Source organism: Cottoperca gobio, chromosome 16 (assembly GCF_900634415.1).
Source record: "Cottoperca gobio chromosome 16, fCotGob3.1, whole genome shotgun sequence".
Lineage (NCBI taxonomy): Eukaryota > Metazoa > Chordata > Actinopteri > Perciformes > Bovichtidae > Cottoperca > Cottoperca gobio.
In genome coordinates, this window is record NC_041370.1 from 20622595 (window position 1) to 20636473 (window position 13879).

The following is a 13879-nucleotide window of genomic DNA, read 5'->3' on the forward strand; positions in this document are numbered from 1 at the left end:
GTATGTCGTTCCGCCCCTGTGCGCTCCGTCTTGTCATTTTCTATTCTCCGTATGAAATGAGATGAGTTTCCATGCCAGCAAAGTAGTCTGGCAGCAGCTCTGGAGAATAATGAAATAGGCTTCAGATACAGTACGCTCAGACAGCCTCCGGACAGATGAAATGCAATATTCCTAAAGTGCTGTGTAACATGAGCTTCATATGTAGATAATAGATAGTACTTGACGATACCTCTATTACCGTCCACAAGCCAACGCTTTGGGCAATTAGTATCTCTCCGGTTACCCCTCTGTACATGAGCCAATCCGAGATGAGAAGGATAAAAACTCAATTAGCTTTTGTAAGGTGCTCTCTACATACCAGCTCACATATTCCATATTTTCTTTGTAAGATCAAACACCAAGTTTGGACCTTTCATATTGCTTCATTGTCACTACTTGGCAATTTGAGTGGAAAACCCACTTCTCCTGATAAAACCAAATTCTTGCAATTCACTGGAGTATACAAAAAGTGCAGCTCAAGAGGGATTAATCTAACACGCACTTTCGCAAATCTCTTAAACAATGTGGGGATAAACATGAGCAGAAAGCTTGATCTGACAACTGGTCATGTGGTTTAGGGCGTCCATGAGTGAGCAGACAAAATGGTTCTTAATTTAGTAACCACAAAGGCATGTGGTGAAGTCACTGCGTTTTGAGACAAAATGTGTCATTTCTCCTGATACTTTCTCCCTCCCTTTATCTGTTTCTCCACTTCTATTTTCTTCCGTCTTCCCTCAGAGACACCATTTGTCAAAGATTCATTTAGTTTCAAATGAATCCTATGAAACGATGTCTGTGGGGCATTGTTACTCCATGAATATCTCTTTGATTTATGTAGATTAAAGAAACAAGCTCTTTGTTTATGTTCATTTCTACGTTCGGTGGGATCTGCTAGATGCGCAGTCATCTAATAAACATCTCTTGGCTGTCTCAAAGTGTAGTTTTTTGGCCTTTGTATTTGCATGCAGTGAAGCCACAGTAAGAGCAAACTTGGTTACTAATATGTGTTGAATCTCCCAATCTTGTCTTCCCATAATCACCATTGCATTTTTCATTGTCACATAACTAGAGAAATTGAGTCTTTTAGAGATTATGATGTATTCATTCATCGATCTATCCCGCAGACTGTGAATTTCACTGTAGTACATTTACTTCTGAATCACACATAAGTCAAGTTTTAAGGTACTGGAGTGTTCCAATTCTTTTTCTATTTTTAATTTATAGTCATACTCCACTAAATGATTTTGCAGGTTTTTCAAAACATTCATTCGGTTTATAAAATATAATCTACTGCTATAGCAGAGAAATTCAGATCACATTTCTTGATATCTCAACAAAACAAGATCTTTTGGTTAAAAACTCTTAAGATGCTCCGGTATATCCACTCTTGATGCTTTAATTTATACCCTGACTGAATATATAACATGTGTGTATTATGTGTATGTAAAATAATATAATGATGGTGTTTCAATACTTGTGCAACCACTGTTTTTTTAAAAATATGCTTCTCATAAATAAACCTTTTGAAAATCGAGAACTGCAGATTGCGAGCTAATTTACCTTCAAGGACATCAGGTAAACGCCAACTTTAATTAGTTAGGGAGAGACAGTAACTGTGTGTGCATGTGCGCGTGTGTATGTGTGTGAGGGTGTACAAAGTCAAGCAGGCAGCTGCTGTGGAAAAATGAAACACTTCCTCCTCGTTGTGCCCATTAACAGAGTTTTCAAACATCCTTCGCTCATCAGCAGTGATCCTGAACAAGGCTGGCAGGGTTGCAGGCGGGCCAAGGCCACAGGCAATAATACTGTGGTACACTGATGTTACAAAGAGGAGTGTAAAATGTTAATGACAACAGATCGGCTGTGCATGCACACACACTGTAATCACATCATCGTCCCTACTGGCCAGTTAGGCACTATCTCTTTGGAGTTTTCGCCACCAGGGTTGATGAAGTGTATATATTGCACCCTATAAGCACCACAACCTTATGACAAACAATAACATTATGAGCCCAGCATTCATGGCCTGCTGCTCTCTTCTGCAGGGACTCTGTGCTGTAATGATGGAGCTGCTCAAGTGATAAAGGAGCTGTGGGATAACAAGTAGAGACAGAGGAAGATCAGAGGAAAAAGGCTGCTGTAATAACATCCTCTTCTTAAGACACTGACAGCCCTGAGAGGCAACAGAGAGCTATGCAGCTCACAGAAAATAAAAATGCTACACATTATACTTGATTTCAGGTTGTTCTTCTGGAATATTTTGGGGAATTAAACTCCAAAATAGCTGATTACACATTGAAGAAACAAATCATGTGAAATTTAGTTTTGTTCTTGTTTAGTTTTGAGAGGTTTGCTGATCAATTGCCACTGTGGCCCCAAGTGGCAATTATGCGTTGACTGTTCATTTTCGAACCATGTGAAATCGGTGCAGTGCCCCCGAAGGCTGAGCAAGGTTTTCCATATGAAATGTTTGTCTATATTTTCATCTCACATTAAGTCTTTGCGGGTTGGGAAATATTTGTCCCACTTTCCGAGTTTGGTACTTTCAAGTTAAAATAATGGTTTTACATGTGCAGAAGCCACAGTAAAGCACTACGGAGTGACAATTAAAACCAATGTATGTAATTATAAAGGCATCCCTGGTAAAGTAAAAATGTCCCTGCTACTACTGCAGATAATATGAACTGCAATTAAAACAGAGGGGAAAAAAATGCCTGTCTATTCCTCCCTCTTTCCTCTGCAAAAATTACATTAACGCTTCATATCGGGACCATGATTCATTCTCCAAATACAGTACAGCACATGTAGCGTTCAGCAAATTCAAGTGATTCATTTCTTAACTTTGTTACAGAAGCTATTAAAGTCGACACAATTAGATGGCAGATCCGCTGCCAGAGGCGTCGTGAGGATTGACTCTGTCATATATAAGAGGCAGTTGAGACAGGCGGGTCCAACATTTAGGCTTTTAACAAATATATATCACAGCCTCATTTCCAGACATTTAGTAAAATTAGACATGCCCCCTGCACAAAATGTGAGATTACTACAATTTTCTTCTGTGATGGCTGAAAATGTCTGTAGATGATAGAAAGTAGCAGCACGCACAGCTCCAAATTTTAAATTGTGGCGGGTGCACGGTAGTGGAATGGATAAAAGAAACAAAACAGCAGCACTCACAGATAAAGTGTTGTCTTTGTTATACAATAAACAATAAATAAGACACTTTGTGATATCAGTCTTTTGTTTCTTTGAAAGTGTCTGTATACAAGCCTTTCTGAAAGGGTTACCTTATCCAAACCATAAAAAACATTAGTTTCTAGTTTTCTCATTAGTTTTGGTCTGATTTTCCTATGTTTTGAAATATCCGTCATGATGCTGCCATCCCGCCACCCAAGAACAATTAAGGTGAGTAACACTGAAAGACGACAAGGAAATGCATGTGAAGAAAATTATAGTATTTTTTTTCCCTCTGAGCAGAAGACATTGTAACAGAAAAGAGAAGAGGCTCTTTGACAAGAAAGTAGATGAGATGAAGCTCTCATCTTGTCGAAAACGTCCTTCCCTCCACCTGTCGCCTCTGCGGGATAGCGAGTGGTTTTGTTCTGTCTCAGCGACAAACCCTCTACTGAATAAAAGCTTCTGTCCGATAGGACGAGCTGCCTAGGAGACCTGCGTGTGCAGGGAACTATAATTTAGGAGCAGCTCCAGGAACTCAAAACATGAATGCCTCAGACTCACAATGTGCACAGTCCTGGAACCATTCAGAAAACTGGACTCTTTCTCATCATCTAAAGATAGATTCATGGAAATATATTGGAACAGACAAAAGGCCTCTCATTGGCAAGAGAGAATGGGTAACACACAAACTGGCACAGAAACCGAGGAAATCGGTCCTGGTTGGCCAGTGGGAATATGTCTCTGCCTATTATTCGCTTTAGTTCCAGGTTTCCACTTTCCTTGGGTTTATCATGAGAAGGATGTGTTGCCGTAGGGTTCAGGGCTCAGGTCTGCTCCACGAACAGAAGGCCTCTTTATCCTGGAGCTACAATCAGCTGAGACTCCTGGAGAAAGAGAGGGGGAGGACAGGCGAGAATGTGCTGAGCAATTTGGTGCCCTAGTCGCTTTTCTCTCCCTAGCTACAGTGTTTATGTGCTCTACAAATGCTGGAAAGTTGGAGGACATAATTTTATACATTTACATTAGTGGGGGAAAAATGACCATGTATTGTTTCAGCTAGCATTGGGCTTTATGTATGGTAGTCGTTTGTTGGTCCAGACAAATATTTCAAAAACAAATGGATTGTCTCTAAACCATTGTAAACTTTGTAGCCTACTACTATTCATGTCCCCCTCGGGATACATTTTAATAACTGTGGTGTTCCTGGGTAAAACCTTTTAATTTATCCAATACTTTGGTTTATAACCAAATACCTGCAAAAATAATGACATTACTTTCCCTTTGTTTTAGTGTTGATCAGAAAACTTTAGCATGCTAACATGCTAAACTAGGATGCTGAACATGAAAACATTATAGCTACTAAACATTAGAGCGTTAGCTCTGTCATTGTGAGCCACCCCAATACAGCGAGAATGACACCAAGAAACGTATAAAATTTACTTTTATTGCAACTTTACTTTAAAACACCTCGTTAATAAATAGTAAAAATAATGTTCAATTTGTCAAGCAATAGTTCAGGCAAATGATTTAAAAATACCAAAAGTCCAGTCCAGTTAATATGGAACGACCATGTGTATCTTTGTTATGACAGGTCAAAGGTCAAAGGAAGCATGCAAATATTTATACACAACAAGAGTTCATCGCCATAATAGCGCACAACAACATTAAAATCACAACAATATATATAACATGCAACAGTCATAAAAAGGGTTAACCATACATCACACTGCGTTAGCGTTAGCGTAGGTTAGCGTGTTTTCCCGGGCAGCACAAACTAAAGGGAAGATGCAACTGTGTGATTTGAAAATGTTTCAACCTGAGTGAAAGATTTTTCGTTTACTCTGGGGCTTTATGAATCTGCTTCACAGAGCAGAGAAACTGGAGTAGGCTACAATTACAGTAAAAAGCAGAAGTTTCTGGTGAGGTCTGAGATCAGAGGCTGAGGTGCACACAAGCACGCACAAGCACACTCCCATATTAACGGTGCGTGGATCGTTTTTTGGCTAGTTTACAGCTATATTGCTATATATATATAGTTCATTGGCTGTTTGGGGTGAATTAACACGGACTGCACATAAAAGTTCAGTTCATTTTCTGTTAGTCGTTTTGATCTGGGCATTTCAAACACAATGCAAATTATTGTAGTAATTGTGGTAATTCTGAACAACTGGTCAGAGATTTCTGACAATGTAGCCCGCTTTTGTCAAGAGCTATGTAACCTCTACAGCTACAGTGGAAGTATAGTAGGCTATACACCTCATCTGTATTTACCACAAGAAAACATCAATTCCTGTTTATATACACAGATAAAAATATCCTGCTTGCTTCTTGCATCATATTATAATGTAGACTAGTCTTTGTATAAACTACTTTTTTGTAGGAAAACAAAATTTGCATGTCAACCTAATTGTATTATGTAGATTAAACAAGACTAGTCTTTTTACAAACTACTTAATTTTCTGTACATAGAAAAAAAAGTCAACTTAATTGTAGTGTAAACCTATGTAAAACTTTAAAAGTTTCAGTAGGGCCTTGGTAGTTACAGCGCATGCCACATAACAGCACGTCCCGGGTTTGATTTGGGACCTTTGTTGCATGTCGTACCTTTCTCTCTCCACCCATTTCTACACTGTCCTCTGTCAAATAAAGGTCAGAATACCCCCCCAAAAATCTTTAAATGCATATACTTACTTGAAGTGGGTATGACTTTGTTTTTCCGAATGTGCTATTGTCATTTTAAATTTACATGAACTCACATTTTTTAGTTGGCAAATTAGTATTTCTTATTTTATTCTGAAAATATCACTGCTGTAAAATTCTATTTAGTCGTTTTAAAATTAAACTCTATAACTCGACTACATGCCTGATATGACTGTTTAAAGTTATGTGTCAATAGAAAATGTCAAAGCACAAAGCCATAAACCAAGGCGCTACAAATAGTGCAGCGTACACATCAAAGTGAGTGAAAAATCATCTTTTTTTACTTTGCTCTTCATTCGAAGGTCCAAACGGCTATAGCCACACCACAGCTGCAGTGGGTGCACCCATAAGGCATGCAGGAGACATGAGTCTGTGTAGATTGGATCATTTGTCTTAGCCGTGAGTGCTGACAGATTGCCCTGTCGTTAACATCCTCCTCTCCATCTCTTCCTGTTCCCAATTCTATCCATCCCTCATTTAGATCCTCCCTGAAGCAGTAGCAGTAGAGACGTCCATACACAGTAGATCTCATCTCAATCATGGGACACAGCTCAACGATCTTTGCTAAATAGTAAGAAGATCTTCATTTTGGAACAAAAGTCTTTAATTTACCAGAAGTGGTCGATTTCATTGTGTAAAAAGCCAATGGCTACCTCTAAAAAATTCATATATATTTTTCGTTTTTTGTTATTCTATGCCAAGCTTATATCTGTAAATAATATTTTTTAATAAAGGTTTTTTATTTAGAATGCAAACCCGCACACTATGACTCCAGGAAGGCAGATTAGCAGCTACAGGAAACTTTACTGCTTATTTTTCCATAATACAAGCCGAACATAACTGCTGATAAGCATTTTGCCCCCCGACAGTGATGCAAAAGCTCCTCTGTCTCCAGACTCAGAAGCAGCAGCCAATTCATCTTCCCTTGGGCTGCAGGAGATATCAAGCAGCAGCAGCAGCGGCAAAAGCAGTATTCCAGCACCCGACTTCCAGCAGGGCTTCCATCTCCTCTGTCAGCTGTCAGCTCAAAATGTCTCCTGCCTGTCAGACCAGAGCTTTAAACTCAGACTGTCTCTCTGCCCAACTACCACCGCACTTTCTCTCCAAAGTTAGGAATGAGCTTTTGCATCGTGTTTGCAAATCAAAAGTGGATGTGGACTCTGCAACCTAAACAACAAAGATGTTGTTGATGCATTTGACAAGTTTCATTCTCACATACTGTATTTTCACATTGGGCCAACCACTCATGACAGTGAGCAGTTTTGTGTCTGTCATTGCGCTGTCATAAGCATTATAAATTCTAAAAGTGTTGTTTTGAGTTGTGTTTTTTTTGCCTCATGCTCGCTGAGGCAGCTGTGTCATTCTTCCCCAGGAGCAGGTTGACTCTGTGGCCAGTGTCTGCTTGAAGGCTTGGCGTGGGTTTACTCAAAGGTTGCCACTGAGGCTTGTTGAGACCAATGGACAAACTAATGAGCCCCTGAAGGCCCCACTGATATGCCCCATGGCCTTGTTAGAAAGCCAAGATGGGGGAGTGGCAGAGGGAGAGAAAGGCTTGAGATATGGGTGGGGTGCTTGTTAAAGTTATAGGGCAATTGGGGCAAGCTCGAGGGAAAGACAGTATGACTTTGGAATTAAATGTACAATATGCAATTTTCTGCCACAGGCGGCCACAATCAAAACAATAACAAAAGACGGCGTAGCAGATTATGGGAGTTTGTCATTGTATACAGCTTCTCCTGATTAGGATTACTTAATTGTATTTTGTTCAGGATCTTTTAACCGGGAGCTGAATTATCCACAGAGGTCTCCTCCTCTCCAAAACAAACCGACCTGGTGAGTAAAGCTGGTAAAAAAAACTAGATTCACTTTAAAAATCAGTGATTCTCTGGTGGACACACAGGGCAGAGCAGATAGGTTTGCTCAGCTTGTTTCTCTGATAACTTAAGATCCAGGTTTACAACTGGATAAAAAGGCAAATTATGACAACCAAATGAAGCAGACCGTTACCTTGAATAAAATGACAGATTTCTCTAGGTTTGAAAATAGTTGGAAACATGTGGGATAATGTAAGTACAAAATTTCACAAAATACATAACATTACATTACAGTTCATTTAGCTGACACTTTTGTCCAAAGCGACTTACAATAAGTCCAAACAACCATGAGGATACAACTCCGAACAGCAAGAATCATGCAAGTACATTAGCTTCAAATAGGTGAAATCATTTTAAGTGCAGAATAGCTTCAAATAAGCCAAACCAATGTAAGTTCTACATACAGAAATAAGAAATAATAATAATAATTTATTTTTTATTGGCCAAGGTGCAGTCGAAACAGGTGGGTTTTCAGTCTGCGACGAAAGGTGTGAAGACTTTCTGCTGACCTGAGATCCATGGGGAGCTCGTTCCACCTATATAACATAGATCTAGTCATTTTTAGACATTTTAATGCGGAAATGTTACATATTATATATTAAAGTAAAAACTGTAAAAACAAGACTGAGAGTCTACAGCAGGGGTATTCAACTAAAATTCTAAGAGGTCCAGTTAGAGAAAGTTTCCGCAAGCAAAGGTCCGGAGCATCATAATGTCTAATGTGCGTTATGAATTAGTGTGATATATATTGAAGTAGCCTAGTAGCTGTATCAACGTCTGCACAACATCAACAACTGACTAATCTAATAAAGAAAATACAAACATTTAGACAATATTTATTGTCACTTAACATTGAACTATACAGATATATAATACTGTAGATATGTATAATGTTCTTATCAGGCTGCATTTAAAAATAAAAGAGAAAATAAATAAAATAGATTTATAAAAATTGTGCATCTTAAAATAAAGTGCTTAATCTTAGAACAATAAAATAAAGTGTAGCAGCAGCTTGAGTTTCCCTTTTTCTTTAACTGTCACAACCAATGTTAGAATAAATCAGTCTCAACACATCTTAATTGAACAGTTTAACCCAGGCTGGCACATCCTGGGTTAAACTGTTCTGTGGCTGATGCTGACAGGTGGCCTATTTGCTTTATTTTGTCACAAATCAAAATCATATTGGGCTCTGAGTGCTTATTTTCTGTGCCCTTAGTTCAGACTTGAGAGGGTATGTTTGGTCAAAAACGTTGTGCTTTGTCTCATAGTGGTGTTTCACATCACCACTGTAATGAGCACCACGGTCTCTGAGCATATGAGACGCTGGTGTTGTGCTCCAGTGGGAAGGATGAACATGAATGAGTCCATCCTGGGTTGAAAGCTCTGTTGACTTTTCTCTTCTTGGAGAGCGCCATGAGTAGTTATTGTTCTCTCCCTGTCTGCCGCTCACTCGACTCTTCGTCAGTGTTTCTCTCCCTTTCTCCGTCTTCTCTCCCTGTATCGCTAACTCGTCTTTCCGTCTTTCCGTCTGTCACTCGCCTCTCGCCTCTCATCTGTCTGTATTCGGAGTCGCAATGTTTCCCACCTGGAACGCACAGATTTGATTGGCTGAGTAGCATCACGTGAGATGGCTTAACTCGCATGTAATTGGTTTGTGAGTTTCTTGAACCGCTAAACTAGTGCCGTAAAAACGAGAAAAACTGCTCTAGTTAAAATAGAAGCGCCCCGTCAAAATTTAAAATCCCTTAATAATTTAATTTAATTTAATATAATCCGGGTCCGGATAGGTCGGCGTCTGGGTCCAGACTCAGACCGCCGTCCGCCAGTTAGTGACCCCTGGTCTACAGCCATGCTAACACTTACTTACATATCAGTGTTTTGAGCCAAATGCCACCAAATGTCCAGGCAATCCATCCAGTAATTGTTGAGATATTTCATTGTGGAACAAAGGGTCCAACAAAAAGGCTTTCAACCGAAGAATGCGATTTCTTTGCATGGAACTTCGTATCTGACAATAATGATTTGTATATAAAATGTTCATACAGGGACATCTTAAAATGTAATATACTTTCATTCTGAAACACAATTCAGCTGTGTATTGGAGGTATTTGACTTCTCAAGTGCAAAGAAATACATTCATTGATACAGTAAAAAGACAAAGTTGATGATCCAGACAACAGGGTAAGGTCATAGTGCCGTATTCTCAAACACCTGAGCAACCATATGAAAACTATGGATATAACAAAGGTGGCTTCAATATTATGTTTTTGTCTTTACTTTTTACCTCCATAGTGACTAAGAAAAGGAAGAAAAGAGCAAAGTTTCTGTGATCTCTGTTTCGCAGAACGACTCCAAGACTCTCAGGCTAGATGACCCATTAGGATTGGGTGACTAAAACGGAAACTCAATCTAATGCCTCATTTCCTCTCAGAGATGAAACAAGCTTTATGGCTTGACCTCTCGCAAAAGATCTCTTTCTTTCTACAGTGGCCACGGCCCGCGTAGTAATCTCACACATCACTGTCTCGCTTAATCCGAAAATAATATCAAACCCATTAGCGAAGGCAAAGGCCTGAAAAATCCAATTTGAAATTCATACTGTGGCGCTCGTAGACCTGATCACTCCATATGTGTGATGTCACATGCAGTTATAATGGACATTTATCTCCAATGGCAGAGAAGTCATAGAGGAAGTGGGGAGTTCTGGGTGAAGAGTTGCATCGATTTGGACTGTTTAGTACCATTCCAAGAACTACAGCATTCTTCTTCTTCTTAGTATTCTTCTTGATCGCTTTTTATTGTGAGATTTTTAGCCACGCTAGCTGCATGGCTCCAGGGATGGCTACTGTATGTCAGTGGGTCCACCATTTTGTTCCTGATTAAAATATAAAACTATTGGATGGATTTCCATGAAACTTGGTACAGATATTCTTGAAGATGAATCCTAATAACTTTGGTTACCATCAGACTTTTTCATCTAGTGCCAACAGCAGTTCAAAGTTTTCATTTATCCAGTAGAATATCTGAACGTCTACTAAATGGATTGCCACAATATTTGGTACAGACATTCATGGTTTCCATATGATGCATCTTAATAGTTTTGATGATCCCCTAATGTTTCCTGTTGCACCACCATGAGGTAGACATTTGTGGTTTTGAGTGAAATGTCTTGATTTATAGGTATTGATGTGTCCCTTGATGAAACCTTTTCATCAGGTTCATTCACCCAGTTCTTTGGTTTATGACCAAATGCCTGCCAAACTAATGACATTCCCATCAGCCGCACACGCTAACCAAAAAGACGGTAAACATGGTAAATATGCTATGGCTTTCAAAGTGGCTGCAATAGGATATCCTTTCCCTTTTTTCCCCTGACTGTACACATGTAAAAGAAGAGCAAGCAAAAAATGTCCTCCAACCATGGACAAGTAATTACTATGGCTGAATATGGAGTAGACCTTTGTTCAGACTGATATTTTTCACGGAAGAAAACCGTCTGAAAAGGCTAATGAGCTGCACAGTGTCAACAGAAGGCAGTGTACTAGCCAAAAAACTTTTAATTTGACACTTCCATTGTCCATCAAGGGTAGAAAGACAAAGAGTGCCTGCAACTCCTCAAGGCTCCTGGGTGACTGTCTGTCTGTGTGTTTAAAAGAGCAGCAGCAGACAGTAATGTGTAGTAGCTCCTTCTGCTCAGCGGGCTTGAAACAAATGGGTTATTTAGAGCCTACTTCATTTGCACTTGTGGAGAAAGGGCAGAAAGGAAATGAGAACCCCTTGACGGTTCAGTGTTGGATGTATTTAATTAGCCAATTCACTCTCTGGTTTGCCGCCTCAGTGGGCACAATACTTCTTTGTATTTTTTAAAGTAATTGTCACTTGCTACATCAGCATTCAGCAGATCCAGGCATGTAGTCAGGGAAAGAAAAAAATAGTCCCCACGTTTCTATTAAGAGTTCGTAAAAATAGACATGCAGGCATGTATTATGCTGCATTGCTGGTCAGGGAGAACCTATGCTGACTGGATGCGTGTTCACAAGCAATGCAGTCGAGGTGTGTGCATCGTAAGCAGCGGTTTTGCTGCTTAACGCAGTCAAAATAGTCTCATCTTTATTTACAGGAAAAGCAAACGCTTTAAAATGTCACATTGATCCATACATTATAAAAGATATTCAGAAACATGTATATAAAAATATTACATGATTAAAGATAGTCTACAGCTCTGAGTCTGTACTGTACAGGGGTACTTTGAACTAAATGCTAATGTCAGCATGCTAACTTTGTGACTCACAGTGACTAAGATGTTTAAGTTTTACCATGTTCACCATCTTAGTTTAGCATGTTAGCATGCTAAAATTTGCTAATTAACACTTAACAAAAAGTACAGCTGAGGCTGATGGGAATGCGATCAGCCTCATATTTGGTCATAAATTTAAGGATTTTATTTATTTATTTTTATCGAGGGGAACATGAATGCGTGTACAAAATGTCATGGCAATCCATTCAATAGTTGGGGAGACCTGGTGTCTGTAGTCAGTTGGATTCATCATCTGGGAACCATGAATGTACAAAATGTTGCCAATGCACCAAGTATATGTACAGTGGATATAAAAAGTCTACACACCCTTATGAAATTGCAGGTTTTTGAAAGGTAAAGACAGGAATAACAACAACGTAAATTTCAGACTTGTTCCATCTTTAATGTGATCTTCCAACAAACAAAAATCCAGAAAGAAAAAAATTGTAATAATTATTAGGACATTTTTAAATAAAAAAAAAACCCACAACACCCTGATTGCATAAATCACACCCCACCCAACTAATACTTTGTGGAAGCACCTTTTACATTTATTACAGCAGCAAATCTTTGTGAATAAGTCTCTATTAACTTTGCACATCGAGACTTTGGAATTTTATCCCGCTCTTCTTTGCAGAAAAGTTCAAGTTCCATCAAATTGCGAGGGGATCTCCTGTGTACAGCTCTCTTTAAGTCATTCCACATGTTTTCGATGGGATTGAGGTCCGGGCTCTGACTGGGCCATTCCAAGACTTTCCTTATTTGAAGCCTTGGTCGACTTGGACGTGTGCTTTGGGTCATTGTCATGTTGGAACGTGAAATTCCTCTTCATCTTCAGCTTTCTGATGGAGGCCAGCAGGTTTTGTGCCAGAATATTTTGATATTTGGATCTATTCATTATCCCATCTATCTGGACAAGAGCCCCTGACCCAGCTGAAGAGAAGCAGCCCCAAAGCATGATGCTACCTCCACCATGCTTCACAGTCGGTATGGTGTTCCTTGGATGATGAGCTGTATTGGCTTTGCGCCAAACATATCTTTTAGAATTAATGCCGAAAAGTTCAAATTTTGTCTTGTCATACCATAACACATTTTCCCACATGGTTTGGTGTGACATAATGCATCTTTTGGCATAATTCAAACGGGCTTTGATATTTCTTTTTGTAAGAAAGGGTTTCCGTCTTGCCACCCTACCCCATAGCCCAGACATGTGCAGAATACGGGAGATGGTAGTCACATGCAAGGAGTGACGAGTACCTGCCAGAAATTCCTGTAGTTCCTTCAATGTTGCCATGGGCCTCTTGGTCGCCTCCCTGATATGTTTTCTCATCGTCCTCTCATCAACTTTGGAGTGTCGTCCTGATCTTTGCAATGTCTCTGTGGTGCCACATTTTCTCCACTTATTGATGATGATTTTGACAGTGCTCCACGGTGCATGTAATGCCTTCGATATTCTTTTATATCCCTCTCCTGATTGGTACTTTTCAACAATTAGATCTCGCAGTTTCTTTGGTAACTCTTTGTGGTCCATGGCTCTCCCAGTAGGATGCAACACCAAACATTCGAGCAAATACTACAGCAACAGCTGACTTTACTCTGGTTTCAATCAGAATCACTTTCATTGATGGCAGGTGTATACTATTTACCTACAGGCATGATTTTGAATGTGATTAAATAACTTTGAACACAGCTATAGCCCCCATTAGGAAAGGGTGTGCAGACTTATCGGGGGATCAACTAAACCAGTCTTTCCCAAAGTTAATAATGGGTCGCAGACCCATTTTTATTTGGT